We start from the raw sequence: 17,566 nt of genomic DNA, 5'->3' as shown, positions 1-17,566 counted from the left end.
GTCTGTTCGAGATTCCTGGGTGCGTGCCAAATGGAAATTGAGTGGGGGTTTCCCCACTAGGTTCTTTCAGGAGCTGCAAAAAAATGACTCAAGGTCAAATTATGGGTTACAAGCGATGGCTCAAGACAGCTTTCTCTGAACATCTCCAGATAGCTCATTCACCAACAGCTCAGCTCTCACCAACCAAGGCCCAGTCATTTATTTACATATCAATTCAGTCATTTGTTCCAGGTTCCCTTTTCATTATCTCACAAATTAGCATCCCATAACCCCAGCCCCCTGGTACTTAGAAAGAGACAGAAAGCACAGTTTTTTTTTTTTTTTAATATTTACAGGTCTGCCTGACTTTATAAGCACAAACAAACTTAGCTAGGTGAGATCCTGTCCTGAGATTACCATTGTAACTATGCCTGGACCTAAATTCACTCTGTCCCAGGCTGTCTATCTATATATATCTATATATCTGTATATCTATATATCTATATATATCATCTATATATCTATATATATCTATATATCATCTATATATCTATATAATCTGTATCTATATCTAATCTATATATCTATATCATCTATCTACATCTACCTCTATTATCTATAATCTATATCTAATATCTATCTATCTATCTATTCAAACAATCTTTACTCCCAGCACTGTCAACATTCTCGGAGGCCCATGCCCTGTTGGCTCTGTTTCAGGGACAGGAAAGCATGTCACACCACCCCTTCCAAATGGTCAAGCAGGACTTGGTATAGTAGCAAAATTGCAGTCATGAAGTAGCAACAAAAATAATCTTTTGGTTGGGGGAGGAATCATCACCACATGAGGAATTGTATTAAAAAGTTGTAGCATTAGGAAGGTGAAAACTACTTGTCTAAAGAAACAATGGTTTTCTGAGCTATACCCCTCCCTCCATCCACAAAGGCCTTCAAATATGGTCTGAGGTCTTATCCTTCAAGAATAAGCCAATTTAGCAGGTGAAACATATAAAACTGAACTCAAATTGTAGGTCCACCATCAGGTCCTTTTATTTACTTAGGAATGGGCCATTTTTTTAAGAATGGCCTCTCTCATGTAGCCTGCTACCTCAAAAGCTTTGAGGTTGAGAGGTCCTCCTTCTGTCCCCTTCTTTCCCATCACCACAAGAAACACAGACTCTATCTGAACTATAGTCACTGCCTGGCTACTTCGACTTTGGCCTTTGGTACGGAGGTCCATGCTGTTGCCTTGGGTGAGCAAGTTGTCTCGGATCAACAGGCATTTGATTCCAGCAAGGGTGATTCCCTGGAGAAACAGCTTTTCTCTACCCTCTCTTGCCAGTAAGGTCTGAATTTCTTCCTGGGTGATCTGAGTAAAGTTTCCTTCAGTAAAAGAAGCTAATAACCAGGGTGGACAGTTGGTGATAATTGCTGCATCACTGCACAACTCAGATTGTAGGCACATTTTGACACAGTCTTGCCAGACTTCATGGCTGACATCCTCTATACTCTGCATAGGTGAAGTATGCTGTCTCTATTTGGTGAATAAAAGCTTCCTAGAAGGTTGGTCTTCACAGCAAGTTTGATAATAGCTGGCTCAGGGAGTCTGATCAGCTAAGACTGGTAGAAAGTTCAAAAAAAAAAAAAAAAGCAGCTCAGTCTGGTTCTTAAGGCTTCTCTGAGTAGCAGGTTGGTGGAGTCTTGGGTGAAGCTGTACCCCAAGCTGACTGTTAGTGATTTCGAAGCAGGAGTTACTTCACTGTGCCTTTATGACTGGCATAGTAGTCATAATTCATTACATCATCAGAACCCTCTGGTGGTGACATTCTGGGGCTGTCCTTATGGTCAGTAAGACAAGGGAAGTAAATCTACTTCCCCGATTACTATGGGAAGAACATAGCTTCCAACAGGTGAGTAGAGTAGAAACATGTAAAAAACTGAGTTGTAAGCTTGAGTGTAAAGCAAGACAGGTGAAACTTACTATAGTAAATGGTGTTTAACATGTAATATCATCTTTTAGAGACCTGAGTACTAGGTAGAAAGCAAAAGAGTTTACTTGCTTACCAGTTCACATCTTCTTATGGGATGACATCATCCTTTTAGCTTTTCGGTTTTTCTAGCCTTTATTTTACCCTTTAGTCTACATCAACTTTAAATTTAGAGTGGTTTTCTATCATCACTTGTTCAACAGGGTATTGAGCGTTTAGAATTTGCCAAGTACTTTCTTAAATACTGGGGTAGTGAATCAAATAAACAGACTTCAGGAATAATGTAACTGACTTTCCAATTGCAGAAAAGATATTATTATTTACTGAAAATATTTTAGGAACCTAACATTTTTTCTGTTTTCTCATACATTATCTGGATTTCTTACTCTTGTGAAAGTCCCTTTCTGAGTTCTGATACCCCTATATTTGTTGTTAAGGCATTCTTCTCTAATATGTGTTAAAGAGAACCACTATAAGGAACCACTAATACTAATAGTGTTAAAAATCTGTGGTAGTTCTGAATATTCATTCATTTAGTATGTACTTATTAATTACTGCATATTAACTACTGTAAACTAGGCTTGTTTCAGAATTTAGATTCTGTCTTCATTAATATGACTTGACAGAAAGAAAAAATAACAGATGATAGATACATTTATATTTTATCAAATGACATTGACAATCTTGACAAAAATGAGGGAAGTAGAGAATGTTAGAGCTTTATTTATTATAAGGTACTTAGATAAGGATTCTCTGATACAAAGCCTTTTAGTCAATAATCTTAGATATATAAGTGAATAAATACATGCATTTCAGAGGAAAAAAAGCAACCTACTCAGGAAGAAATAGCAAATGTAAAAGCCTTAGGAGAAATGGCAAGGAACCCAATATGACTTGAGCAAAGAAAAAAAGAAAAGAGTAATGGAAGATGTTTCTGAAGGTTCTTAGTTAAACTACTATCTATATCTTCATGGGTTATGATTAAACATTTAGCTTGTGTTTAGAAACAGGGAGCCATTATAAGATTTTATTCAGAATACTAACATCATTTGAGACTACAGAGTCTAAATGATCCTGTGTAGAAAAAAGACTCTACGGGGACTAGGACCAAAACATAAAGACCAACTAACATGCTGTGACAACAACACAGCTAAAAAGTCTAGGCCAGGATGCAAGTTGAAAAATGATTAGATTTGGAGTCCATTGCAAAGGAAGTGTTCATTAAATTATCTGTGCTACAAATGAAACAAGAGAAAAATAATACCTCCAAGGATTTGGGTCTGAACAATTGTGATATGGTTTAATAAGTGTGTAACTTCTGAAAGTATGCTGAACCTTAATCTCCAATTTGAAAATATTGAAGGTTAACTGTGATAGTGCATGCTTATAATATCAGTACTTGGGAGACAAGAAAATAGTGTATTTCCAACCCAAACAGGTTATATAGTTTGACCCTGAGTAAAACAAGCAATATCAATACCAAAACTATTCAGAGACAAAGCCTTTAAGAAGTAAAGGGACTCAGCTAATAGGATCTAGTTAGGCCCTTTTTCTTTCTATCCTCTAATTCTACATGAGTCCTAAACATTGAATATGACCTTGCTCATATGAGACCCTGTCTCAAATACAAAAATCAAAAAACAAACAAAAACATCAAAAAGGGAACCTGGGGAGATAGCTCAGTTGATAAAGTGTTTATAAAACAAACCTGAGGACCCATGTGCAAAGAAGCCAGAGATGGTTCTGTTCAATTATAATCCCAGTTCTGAGGAAACAAACAAACAGGAGCCTGATGTGTTCCTCTCTCTGACTAAAAACATAACATGGGTGACATCTGAGATTAATTTTTGACCTTTACATATGTATGCCCATTCACATATGAACACAAGCACAAGGCTGTCTTAAAAACAGAAAACAGCCTTCACAAACCATTTTCACTATCTCAAACAACTGCAAGATAATGCTTTCATTGAGGAACTAGAAATGGGACGGTTGGAAAACTTGAGAAACAGCAGATGGCTCAGGTAGGAGAATGAAGAAATCAAACTGGAAGTGTGAAGGGGAACCCGTGTTTGGTGAGAGCTCCCCGGCCTTTAATGTGCTACCAAGCATATAGAATGGAAGTCTTAGTTTGAGTTCATATGGTTTGAGATATAATTGTGGAACCCCTATCAAAGAATAAAAGTTGAATTTGTAAAAGAGCTGGGCAGCCAAAGGGACCAGTTGGGGCATTGTGAGTCTGCTTTATAACAAAAGTCAAGGGAAGAAAGAATGTTGAATAAGAATATCACACAACCATGTCAAATATTGCAAAACAAACTAAGTACTGAGGCAAAAGTGTATTAAGCAACTAGTGTTGAATGGATATAAAAGATCAAGTGATTAAAATGATCAGGATGGTAAAGTCCTGGTGTAAAGATGGTAAGCAGGTTTTTTTTTTCTTTTGGCATTTGAACAGTGCAGCCTGTGGGCTTCTTCTTTCATAAGATTCTTTGTAGTTCAGGTTTTAACTAGAGAGATGGCAGTAGACATATGAAGGTAGGGAATAGAGAGAACACAGCTTCAAAAATTATTCAGTATTGACTAGCCCAAGGTTTCATCACAGAAGAGCTCTTTAGAAGGTCAGATCCTAGCATCAGATAGCCTATCATCTTCTATCATGACCTTATAATTAATATCAGCAGGAATGCAAAAGGGGCTGCACTATTCAAATCTGTGGTCCATTTTGTTGTTGTTGTTTGAAACATGGTCAGAAACCTGCTATGTAGTCAAGAATGATATGAACTGTTGGTTTTCTGCTTTCACCTTCCAAGAATTGGGATGACAGGCATTTACCACCACGATTGGTTTTATGCAGTATGGAGAAGGAAACCAGGAAAACCAGGGCCTTGTGTGTGCATCATACTTTGCAGTCTCTATAATAAATGAGGTATATCTCCAGACTTAGAATCTGGAGTCCTAAGAGCTGTGCCAAATCTTGATCCAGAACCAGAACAATTAGGAGCAGAATAAAAAAGGCACCTGCCAGAAATTAAGATTCCAGCATAAGTATAGAGGTGTCAGGATAAGAGCCTTTGTTAGTATCAGAAGATGAGACTTTGATCAGGGGCAACACTAAGAAGCACTGGATCAGAGAAGCTACAGCGGGCTATTGCTGGCAGCATCTGTAGTCATGAACCATTCCATGATGCCTGAGGTAATTAAAGAGTTAACTTGGACCTGGAGTCAAGGGCTTTCTGCCAGTCTCCAGCTTTGATCTCTGCCTCACTCCCCTATACTTCTCAGAGTGCTCATTGACACCCATGTACAGCACCAGCATCTGTGTTTGCTTTCTGAAACTACAGCCCCTTTCAGCCAAACTTCTCTGCTCTTCAGGGCTCACTTGGAAACAGCAGCAGTGGAGCAGGAAAAGGCAGTTTGAGTCCTTGTCTGTTACATACTCGGTGAGTGTCTCGTGCTTTCCTACTGGTTCAGTCTGACGCCTTACACACTCTAAGCTGCTACCTCTTATCATTTTTACCTTAGCTTCTTAAGTTGGACTGCCTTTAATAAACATGCCTGTCTTAGGGATTTTCATTGCTGTGAAGAAACACCATGACCAAGGTAATACTTATAAAGGACAGCATTTAATTGAGGCTGACTGATGCCCTTATTTCCAATTAATGTTATTTATACTAGGTTTCCTGGCATGGCATCAGGGATATTAGCATCATTAAGTAGCAAAGATCCTTCAGTTCTGCTGTAGCCACGCTTCTCCCAATCTATGTATACTTGAGCCACTGTATGTACCCAGCTCAAACTCAGCTTGTTTGAATACACATTTTACTTTTCCTTATTTTGTCCAGGCAAAGAGAAGGCAGTGGAACTGCCCTGTTTTTTGAATGTTAAAATATTAATATTCTCTGGGTGCATAGGTAGAGGTGGATTAAAGCTATAAACTGGCTGGTAAGTACACGAAAGAAGAACTGACCCAGAAAAATAATAATAGCTCTTGAGACATACTGAGTGTTTAAGTATGTAGCAGGCTCAGTGCTCAGTAGTTTTCATGAATTTGGTCATCACGCTTTTAAAAAGTCCATGAAATATATTATTATTATTATTATTATTATTATTATCATTACTCTAAGAAGATAAGCAAGCAGAGGCCCATAGTGCTAAAATGGCTTACTTAATATAGGAGTATTCAATTTTAGAGTGATATAAAGATAAGATTTCTGCTCAAGAAAACTTATTGACATATATATAATGACATATGTTCATAGATTATTAGTTTATATAGCCTTTTAACCTGGACATACCCACATATTTAGTATGAAGAAAGATATTTCTTCTTCTACTCAACCTCCAACCCATGGATAAAACCCTTTCCTGATATCTAGGAATATATCAGTTTTACTCACCCACTCCTTGTGTTTTTTAAAGACAGGTTTCTCTGTTATAGCCCTGGCTGTCCAGGAACTAGCTCTGTAGACCAGGCTGGCCTTGACATCAGAGATTCTCTTGCCCCTGTCTCCTGAGTGATAGGACTAAAGACATGTGCCACCATGTCTGGCCTTTTAAGAACATCAGAATGGATTTGCACAGCGTATACTCTATTGTTTGAAAGATTTGTCCTTTTCTTCCTTGTAGTTATAGATAATACTCATTGCTCTATGCTATTTGGTTTTGTTAGCATGCCACTGTTGATGAGGAAGTTTTAGATTTTAGGATTACCAATATAATTTTCTTGTGATGAATATGTTTGCATTTTGGAGTAATATGTATTCAAATAGAGTTTTTGGATAATAGTCATTGTTCTGCTAGATAGGATTAATTTACATACATTCCTATTGCCTATGTGTAAGAAAAGACCTGCCCTTGAATTTAAAATTTAGTGTTCAATGACTATTTCTGTAGTATTTCCTGTCTGCCATAAATTGTATTAACTCTCTTGTTGGAATCAGCTTACTCTTTATGTTTTCTCTATTGCCATTACTTCAGTGTCATTTAGTACCAAGTTCTTAATTACCATTATTGGAATGGAACCTTATTAAGTAAGATTTATTCTGTTATCAGTTATTGACTTCAAAGAAAATTTACTGAGATCAACTGTGCATACTTTGACACCTGGCTGAATTTATACCTTATCTCTGATTATTAAGTAGCTTTGTGATCTTGGGGCATATTTAACCTCTCTATGCTGTAGTATTTTTTTTAATGATTATTGTCATAGTTCTTATCTTGTAAAGTTGTTTTAAGCATTAAATGAATTAGTTATGAGTTGTCATTGTTTATGGAAACATCCCTATTGAGGAGTGCAAAGCTAGCTTAGTCGTAACAGCTAACCTCTTAGTTGCCTTAATTAAATAATAAGAGATACAAACCAGTAAGTCAAAGAAGAAAGTCAAAACAGAAATGAGACTGGCAAATGAGACATGATTAGAGCTTAAAAGCAAAGAACACTTAGTTCTAGATGAGTATGAGGAGTGTAAAATGAAAGCTTTATGGAAAGAACCTTGATCTCCTCTATTTATTTTCCCTCCACAGTGTGGTTTTCTCCTTTTCATTATAGAATTTCAATCTGTCCTACCCCTACTCCAGCTTGCCATGCTTGGCCTGATGATTAGGATCATTCTGTCCCTGACTATTCCTGAGATGGGGGGCTGGTGCTAAGAAACTCCTTGAGCATTTCCAGTCTCCCTTTAGGTGTTAGTGTCAGGACATACAAGACAGCAGACCTCCCTCAAGAACCTCAAGAAGAAGGAGAGGAAGAGAGAGAGAGAGAGAGAGAGAGAGAGAGAGAGAGAGAGAGAGAGAGAGAGAGAAGAGGAAGAGTGAGAAGAGGAAAATGAAGAGGAAGAGGAGGAGGAAGAGGAGGAAAAGGAAGAGGAAGAGGAGAAGGAGAAGGAGGAAATGAAGAAGAAGAACAAGAAGAACAAGAAGAAGAAGAAGAACAAGAACAAGAAGAAGAAAAGAAGAAAAGAAGAAGAAGAAGAAAAGAGAAGAGAAAAGAAAAGAAAAGAAAAGAAAAGAAAAGAAAAGAAAAGAAAAGAAGAAGAATTGTTCCATGTCTAATCTGATTGCAACTCAATATGCCATGTTTGGTTGATATCCATGGGAGGCTTGCCTTTTCTGAAAGGAAACAGAGAAAGTATGTAGGGAAAGAGGGGCGGTTGTTAGGAAAGGACTGCTAGGAGAAAAGGGAGGTGAAACTGTGGTTGGGATATAATATATGAAAGGATAAAAAATACAAACAAACAAACAAAATGAATGTGGATCCACACATGAGGGAAAACATGTTAATATATTTTTTATAAGTTTTGAGGACCCTTCATCCTGATGTTCTTAACGTCTGAACTTTGTTTATACATATACCAGCAGTGAATGGGGGTTCCTCCTCTTTCACATATTAATAAGCATTTGTTGTTTATTTTCTTGATAGTAGGACGTTTAACTCAAGTGATATGTGATCTCAAAGCAGTTTGAATATGCATTTTATTGATAACTAGGAACATTTCTTTGTACTCTTTTGCATAATTATCATTTGTGTTTCCTTTTTGAGAAGTGTCTGTTCATTTCATTAGTCCATTTATTGACTAGAAAAATATGTTTTGTTGCTTAATTTTTTAATATATATATTATTCTAAACATTAACATACTGTAAGAAGTATAGCTGGCAAACATTTGCTTCCATTTTGTAGGCTGTCTTTTCAAACTTTACTGTTTCCATTGTTGGGAAGAACCATTTCAATGTAATATAATACCTTTTTAACAATTCTTGTGATTATTTCCTATTCTATTAGAGTCCTTTTCAGAAAGAATTTTTTAAAACTTTTTAAGATTCTTCTATTCTATTTTATCTGTGAATGTTTTGCCTGCATGTATGTATGGCATCACATTTGTGATTGAGGCCCACAGGGCCCAAAGAGGGTGTTGGATACCCTGGAACTGGAATAACAGATGGTTGTAAACCACCATGTAAATGAATGCTGGCAATTGAACTCAGGTCCTTTTCAAGAGCAACAGGTTTTCTTAAGTGTTGAGACATCTCTCTAGTGTAAAAGTAACTTATTCTTCAGGTGTAATTTCTGTCTTGGAGGCTTATTGCTGAATAAGCTCACCCTTTTTAGTTTTCTTTTCCCCTGAACTCCGGTTGGCTGGTTCAACTCAGTTGTTTTGGCTCAAATCTACTCTCCAAGATGACTGATTCAAACTGACTGATGACTGATTCTCACTGAATTGCTCTACTTGGTCTTGAACTAACTCTGACAATCTATTCTTATCTTTTGGCCCCTCATTCTCTGGCTCTTTCTGTTCACCTACAACCTATCTTTGTAAAACAGTTCCAGTAAAACTGCCTCTTCTCACCCCCTCTAACAGTCTCTGCCTTCAACTTCCTCTGCTCAGGAACTCAACTACACTCAACTGACTGAACTCAACTGTTCTCTCTCTCTCTCTCTCTCTCTCTCTCTCTCTCTCTCTCTCTCTCTCTCTCTCTCTGCAATGCCCTTACATAGTTTCTCTTTCCTGTACTGTTCTGAGAGTTGGACCTATCTTATCCTTGACTCATTCTGTCAAATCTTTCTCTGACTGACCACTTTGTCTATCCCTCAATTAGACATCACTTTTAATTGTGGCTGCTTCCTTCTACAAACTAACCTTACCTACATTGTTTAGAATTAAAGGAGTATAAGAAAGGTTTGTCTATATTCCAGCAAGAGAGATTAAAGAGGTGTAGTTCACTTGGAAGACTACTTATTTATCCTTCACAAAGCTTTGAGTTTGACCCGGCACTAACATAAAAGCAGATGTGGTGGCACATGGCTATAATCTAAACACATGGGAGATGGAGACAGAAAGACCAGGAATTCAAGGCTAAGCTTATTATAAAAGTTTAAAAAATTAGTTTCAAGCTATAGATTTTTAAATGAAAATATCAGTGTCAGGCATGGGCTACATCTGTATGAGTTACTATTGGCCAAGGAAGATACAAGGAAATCAAGCTCTAACTGAGATAGATGCCTCATCCCTGTTTGTTAGTATTCTTATTGCCAGAAAAGCAATCAACAATCCTATCCAGCTATGGACCATACTGATATTCTTACTAATGTAATAGTGACATAAATGCTTTGGAGTTAATGTCTTTCATATTAGAAAACCTGGTATAGTAAACCTGGTTTAAAAAGTCCATGACTGGGAGTTCAGAGGCTTTAGGGTAGAATCTATTACTGCTTTTTAAACAAAGAGACATGTATCCAGAATACCTTCTAAGTATTTGGCTTTGTAATCCAAATGAGTGCTCCTCTCAGCCTAGGTCAGAGATGCTTATTTTGCAGTGGGCAGTGAATAATGCAGAGACACATGACTGATCAAAATGATGAGAGTAAATGAGTATTGAGTACTCAGCCTTAAAAAGAACTTATATATCATCTCTCGCAAGGCCTAGGGAATATTGTGGAAGAGGGAGAGGAAAGATAGTAGTAGGCAAAGAATGGGAGAAGCACTATGAATAGTTGCCTATTGGATATGTCATGGTTTTTGTAGTCATGAATACACAGCATCTGTGATTACCTGCAGAAAATTGGTTCTAAAGGCAGACATGAGAAAGGAGGGAGGCAAGTTTGGGAGAAGTGGGCCAGCAGGAGTATTAGGGGAATTAAAAATGGTGAATGGGGTGAATGTAGTCACAATACATTGTACACATGCATGAAATTATAATATATATATATGCATATCACATGTGAGTAGGGCTAAACCAACTTATTTATTTCTCATCTCTATTCCATTTACTTCCTTTCTTGTGTTTTAGCTAAACATTGAGCACTATGTCAATTAAGAGTGGAATGAGCATTCTTATTCCAGGTTTTTGAAGGAGTGCTTTCACATTTAGTTCTTCAATTTAACACAACAATGGTTATACTCTGTCGTATATAGCTTTAGATTTGTTGAGATATATACAGAGTTCCATTATGTAGCCCTAGCTAGTTTTTAACTTGCTATGTAAACCAGGCTAGCCTGGAATTCAGAGGTCTGCCTAACTCTGCCTCCCAGGTGCTACCATTGAAAGTGTAAGCTACCATGCCTGGCTCTACACTTTTTTTTCTTTTAAATTAAAAAGAAAAACTTTTTATTGACTGTGAGTTTCATATCATGCACCCCAATTCCACTTATCTCCCCCATCTCTTCCTATCTGCCCTCTACTCTTGCATTCTCCCCCTCAAAAGAAAATTTTAAAAGAAAATGAAAATAAAAGCAAAACAAAACAAACCATAAAAAACATCTCATCATGGAAGTTTTAGTGTGTCATAATATGTCACACAGTATACCCTTTTGTTCTTTATTTGCAAATGTTCATTGCAATGGGACATTGGTCTAGATTGAGGTTTCTGGCTTCTGGATGGCCACAGAGACTGCTATCAGTTAAGCAGTTGTTGCCTTGTGTCACGGATATCCTGAAGCTTTGGATCTGCAGGACTGGCCCTTTCTCACACTCCAGGAGTTCATAGATGAGATAGATTTTGGGGTGAGCCAACTTAAAACCCTTGATCTGGGCCATCTCTCTTGCTCTTATACCCTTGGGGCTAGCTTACCAGTACCTTCCCCATCAGACTCCTTAGTTTCTTTATGCTTTTCTCTTTCTTTTTTTATTTATTCACTTTACATCCTGATCACTATCCTCAGATATTGAACTTTATCAAAGGCCTGTTTAACCAATCAATCAATCAATCAACCAATCAATCAATCAATCAATCAGTCTGTCTATCTATCTATCTATCTATCTATCTATCAATCTATAGATTCTTATTAATTTTTCAAACAATATACTAACAACAGGACGCACTTCATCTTTAGGAGACCATGGTAGCTAACTGAATTGCAGCTTGTTTTTTGTTGTTGTTGTTCAGTATTATAAACAATCATTTTACTTTTGGCTATACATTCCCACTGGAACCACTGAAAACAATTCCTCTGTGTTTAGTCTGCTCTTTGTAGACTGTACACTGGTTATAATCTAGACTCTGGTGTCTTCACAGTTTCTAAGATCAGACAGGTGATTTATTGGAGCTATAGGATTGTTTTAAAGAACTGTTGTTCCATGGGGCCAAGTTGATCTGGAGACAAGGACCAAAATATCAGTTGCCCTTTTATGCCCTATGTTCTTTCTGGCTTTGGCGTCCAAGTATAGTTACTGGACATACAGAATTCAGTTTCATTAGTATTGAAGAAAAAAGTGTAGTTAAAACTTTAGGTGTGTATAATACTTAGATAAAAGCTTGTTAAGGAGAGGTTTTGAAATAAACCTAAGCTCTATTAAGACTTAGTCTCCTAAGCCAAAACTATTAGCAATTACTTTAATATAAAACATAAAATTATTATTTCAACAAGTTAAGCCTGTTGGACTTTTGTAGGTTGAGATCTATTCCTTAAATTCCAGTTACACTATTAATTAAAAGGAACATTTGCTACTTGAACTTTAATTTCCGTGGACACTTATAATCTAACTTATTACTATGTAAACAGTATATAAACATAAGCACATGCAGACAACATATATACATGGAGATCGTATTTGAAAATTAAAACACAAATTTTGTGTCATTTATCACTTTTAAGTTAGACTGTTGGTTGGTTAATATTTTTCAATCTTTAATCCAAATTTATAATTTGAAAGACATTTCTCAATATAAATTAAGTTGAACTCTTGATTTTAGGGACACATATGCTAAACCAACCATATCATTGATAAGGCTTTAAGTAAGTTGAAAAGGCACGCAAAACTTGTCTGTTTGTTTACATTTATTTATTTTTATTTTATGTATCCCAGTGTTTTGTCTGTGTGCATGTATGCACACCATGTGTGTGCCTGGTGGCCACTGGGACTAGAAGAAGGTGATGGATCCCCTGAACTGGCATTATGGATAGTTGTGAGTTGTCATGTGGGTTCTGGGAATGGGACTCAGGTCTTCTGCAAGGGCAGCAAACATGCCTAACTGATCCACCTGTTTGGTCCCAACAGCTTGTTTTTAAATGATCTCTTTTTAAAAATTTAAATAGAACAGGATAAAAATATTGAGAATTCTTCACCACTATTTTTTTTTCTGAAAGAGGAGGGAGCAGGTTTTGTAGTGCAGTGTCACAATTATGAATTAAAATTACTCTTAAACTTCTCAGCAATTTAAAAAAATGAATTTATGAAATTCTTAGGCAAATGGATGCATCTGGAGGATATCATCCTGAGTGAGGTAACTCAATCACAAAAGAACACACATGATATGCACTCACTGATAAGTGGATATTAGCCCAGAAACTTAGAATACCCAAGATATAATTTACAAAACACATGAAACTCAAGAAGGAGGACCAAAATGTGGATACTTCGTTCCTTCTTAGAATGGGGAACAAAATACCCGTGGAAGGAGTTACAGAGTCAAAGTTTGGAGCTGAGACAGTAGAAAGGACCATTCAGAGACTGCCACACCTGGGGATTCATCCCATAATCAGCCACCAAACCCAGACACTATTGCATATGCCAGCAAGATTTTGCTGAAAGAACCCTGACATAGCTCTCTCTTGTGAGGCTATGCCAGTGCCTGCAGAAGTGGATGCTCACAGTCATCTATTGGATGGAACACAGGGCCCCTAAAGAAGGAGCTAAAGAAAGTAACCAAAGGGCTAAGTAAGCTAAAGGGGTCGACAACCCTAGAGGAGGATCAACAATATGAACTAACCAGTACCCCACAGTTGCATATGTAGCAGAGAATGGCCTAGTCAGCTATCAATGGGAGGAGAGGCCCTTGGTCTTGTGAAGATCATATGCCCCAGTACAGGGGAATGCCAGGGCCAGGAAGAAGGAGTGGGTGGGTTGGGGAGCAGGGCGGGGGGAGGGTATAGGAGACTTTGGGGATAGCATTTGAAATGTAAATGAAGAAAATATCTAATAAAAATGTATAAAATTACTCTTAAAGCTGTATAAATATTAGTTATTATTATTTTAAGTCATTTTAAGTGGCTATTGGCAATATCATCATTTCTATTACATGCAGTATAGGCTTACCTAGATTTTGAGTATTACTGTTTATTGAGATTATATATGCTATGATTTTTATCATGAAAAGAAAATTAACATAAATATCTTCAACAAACATATGTGTTAGTTTGTATGTATCACAGCCTTAATAAAAATCTTAAACTCATTATTTGTATATAAGAATATTCCTGAAAGAGAAATGCATAACAATTAGTCTAATAAAAATTTTCTTGTATATTACTTGAGATATTTTGGTTAATGCAAATCATTTTAATTATTTATTAATTTTGATTTTAGTTTTTTTGAGACATGGTCTCTCTACATTGTCCTGACTGTCCTGAAACTTATTTTGTACACTATCCTGGTCTTGAATGCACAGAAACCTGCCTGCCTCTACCTCACAAGTGCTGGGTTTAAGGGCACATGCTGCTACACCCAGGTTATATATTTCGTTTATACCTATTGTGCACTCTATCTATCTATCTATCTATCTATCTATCTATCTATATATATATATATATATATATGTATGTTTGTGTGCTTTGTGATATGAGTTAATAACAGTAATTAAGTCTAGGATAAAAGAACCTGCAATTCACCCACCCACATATGTGTATGTGAGTGAGTTAAATAACACTAATAAAAGTATTATTTATTTATATACATATAAAATATTCTTTATATGCATATTATACACCCATATATCACTATTATATATCATTATTTTTGATATGTATGATGAGATGTATATCATTACTTAACATATATACATATATATGTATATATATTAATGAGGTACTGGAGACATTAATCCAGTTTGAAAGTGAAACTATGGAGTTTAGCTGATAGGTGAAAGGCTGAGCCAGTCTAGAGCAAGACAAATAGGTTAGTGAGTAGGCAATGGAGTAGGCTGCATCAACATCAGAGTACCCTTTGGATCCAAAGCTTCAGAAACAGTTGGGGAGTCCTTAACATGCACTGAAGGTATCAGATGGTAGGCTAATATTGGACCATGCTATAACAGTGTTATGCCCATTACTTAATGTGGTCCAGGTCTGGGAGTTATTCTACTTCCTTGATCTAATCAAGCTTGCTAAGTTCTTTCACCTGGTTTCTTTTATGATTTTAATATACTCATGTGCTCTTACAGTCTCAGTTCACCTCAATAAAGGTAAAAGCTTGGTTCCATTTGTATATCCACAGATGGATCATTTATTAGTCTGAATTGGATGAGTGATGCCTGACAGAGGTGTCATTTCTGGGTCTGCTCAGGGGCTACAGTCATCTTCCTCTTCCCTTAAATTGGAATCACAAGCTGCTTGTAAAATAGAATCTTACAGCAATGCAAATCCTGAAAAAAAAAGTTTCCTACAATATGGAGTAAAGTAGAGGATAGCCTGATCCCAACAAGTCTTTTATTAAATATGTAGATATTGAGAAGAGGAATTTAAAAAGGAGTCTAGTGTTCCTGAGTCCTTCATCAGGGTGTAGCAGAGAAGCTTCGTATTTAAATAGAGAGTAAGAAGTATGCATAATTAAGCAGTCCTGATCAAGGTCTGGTCCTTCAAGGTGCCCTATATTGGTTCAGGGTATAGATGATTACCTCTGTTTCACTTTATGGTCTTCCCATCATGATAACTGCCTTCATATGGAGGGACAAAGTCTAAGAGTCTGTGGGGAGATTCTGCTATTCTGGGAATCTAGAGTGTCTGGAAAAGAGGTTAAGGGCAGTCTTTGTGCCTCCAGACAAAGTAAAGGAGCCAGATGCAGCATAAAGGAAGGGATCTAATGCTTTTTGGTCTACTGTTAGTTTCATGTACTCCTAAGTGAGAATCAATGATTTTTAGAAAAGGGGAATTGTAAGTTCCTGTTTTAGTTTACTCCAGAGAGGAGGGGGAGCAAAAATTGCACCAAACATAGATCTAATTGACTTTTATTAGCAGGTAATGAATAGATAGAGTCCCCATTAAACAAAACAGAATGAGAGCTCCCAGGCAACAAGAGGACAGAGGGTTTAGTATGATGAGAACAAAAGAAATGGCACCAAGGGTGGGGGGGGGGGGAGAAAGGAGAAGGAAAGGAAAGCTACTGTGCCTTGGGTTGACTTGAATTTTGTATTTTCAGGGAAAAAAAAGTTTCTGTTACATGGGTCTCTATGCATCCTTAATGTTTTTGTTTAACTGATATATGGCATGAAGGACTCCACTGTGGTTTGATCCTGGTTTGATCCTGTCAGTTGTGCTAGCCACTGAATAGATACAGCGCTTTCAGGGGCATCGCACTTTCAAAGAGTCTTTCCTTTATTTATGGTGCAAGCTGAGTGTGCTCAGAGGCATTGTTGTCTGTTTCCCTTCTATATGTTTTTACCTTTTTAAATGTGTTCACTTACTTTGTATGTGGTGGGGCACTCATGTGCTACAATGTGCACAGATAGGGAGAGGGCTACTTGGAGTTGTCAGCAGCTCTGTACTTTACTATGTGGGGTCCCGAGTTCATACTCAGATCCTCGGGCTTTTAGACAAGTACCTTTACTCTCTGAGCCATCTTAGTAGCCCCAGTGGAATCTTCAAAATGTTTGCCCTACAACCTTACCTGAACATGCTCAAAGTAACTCCTACGTGAGCATGTATAGACTGCTCTTCACTAAAGTCTGCTCTTCACTAAATGTAATAAATGCAATAAAGTAATGTTCTATAAAGAATTTGCCAATAAACTTGCTTAGAAAATATTAAGTTACATGAAGGTAAAAACTTTCGCTAAAGTGATACTTGCCCTTTGTCAAGTAGTTTAGCAAAAAGCAAGAACAAAACATAAACAAACAAACAAACAAAAACTAAACATCCAAAAGGAACCTGTCTTCAGCCTTCATATATTATTGGAGACAAGTCCCAAGTTATTATAAGGAATATCTTCTTGGATCCACCATTGTCCTAAGACAACTGGGACCATTTTAAATCTTTGTTCAGCAGTTGCCACAGACTGATGAATAGTATAGGACTCTTTTGCCACAAAATAGACATTTTACAACAGAATGGCAACTGGGTAGATTAAGGAAGTATACAAAGTGTCAGCTATAAACTTCCATGGGTCTGGAAAACTGAGAGGTTAATTACCATTCATGCTGACACAAAGGTTTGAGAGGTGAAAAGGAGTCTTGAGTCTGGAAGGGGAAGGATCAGAGTCTTTGGAGCCAGCAAAAGCTCTAGTTGTGAGCAGTTTAAAGTTTGGTAAAACAGTGATTGTTTTCCAGCCTGCAAGCCTGCATAGAGGTTAAGAAGGTCCAGTGGAAAATGCACCATCATTTTGATTTTTTTTATTTTGTTTTATATTTCAGAACCCTTAAATATGTAGTTTATATAGTTTCAATGGTATAAATCACCAAAATGAAGGTTTTATCTGGAAAAATATAAATAAACAAATAAAATGGTATAACAACTAGCGGTTCATTCGAGCCTTCTCTTTGATCTCATGGGCCCCTGACAGAGATGGAAGAAAACAGTGACAATCGGGAGATCTTTTTGGGACTTTTCAGAATCAGAATTTGGGATTATTACTATGTATATTCAGATATCATGTTTAGACATTCTGTCTT

General features: G+C 37.0%; 1 protein-coding gene across 2 annotated transcripts in view; it reads left to right on the top strand.

The window, feature by feature from the left end:
• Positions 1 to 1,803: 1,803 nt before the first annotated feature.
• Positions 1,804 to 17,566, top strand: part of Asb12 (ankyrin repeat and SOCS box-containing 12) — an 88,478-nt gene continuing 72,715 nt past the window's right edge. The window contains exons 1-3 of one of the 2 annotated variants that reach the window (XM_011247674.3): positions 1,804 to 1,889; positions 5,343 to 5,410; positions 12,772 to 12,871. The gene's annotated coding sequence lies outside the window, so the exon portion shown is untranslated. The remainder of the gene's footprint in view (positions 1,890 to 5,342; positions 5,411 to 12,771; positions 12,872 to 17,566) is intronic. The other variant, NM_001313743.1, reaches the window with a different exon arrangement.

The sequence above is a fragment of the Mus musculus genome, chromosome X (genome assembly GCF_000001635.26).
Source record: "Mus musculus strain C57BL/6J chromosome X, GRCm38.p6 C57BL/6J".
Lineage (NCBI taxonomy): Eukaryota > Metazoa > Chordata > Mammalia > Rodentia > Muridae > Mus > Mus musculus.
Note: the sequence above shows the minus strand (reverse complement) of the source record. Positions and strands in the feature narration are given on the sequence as shown.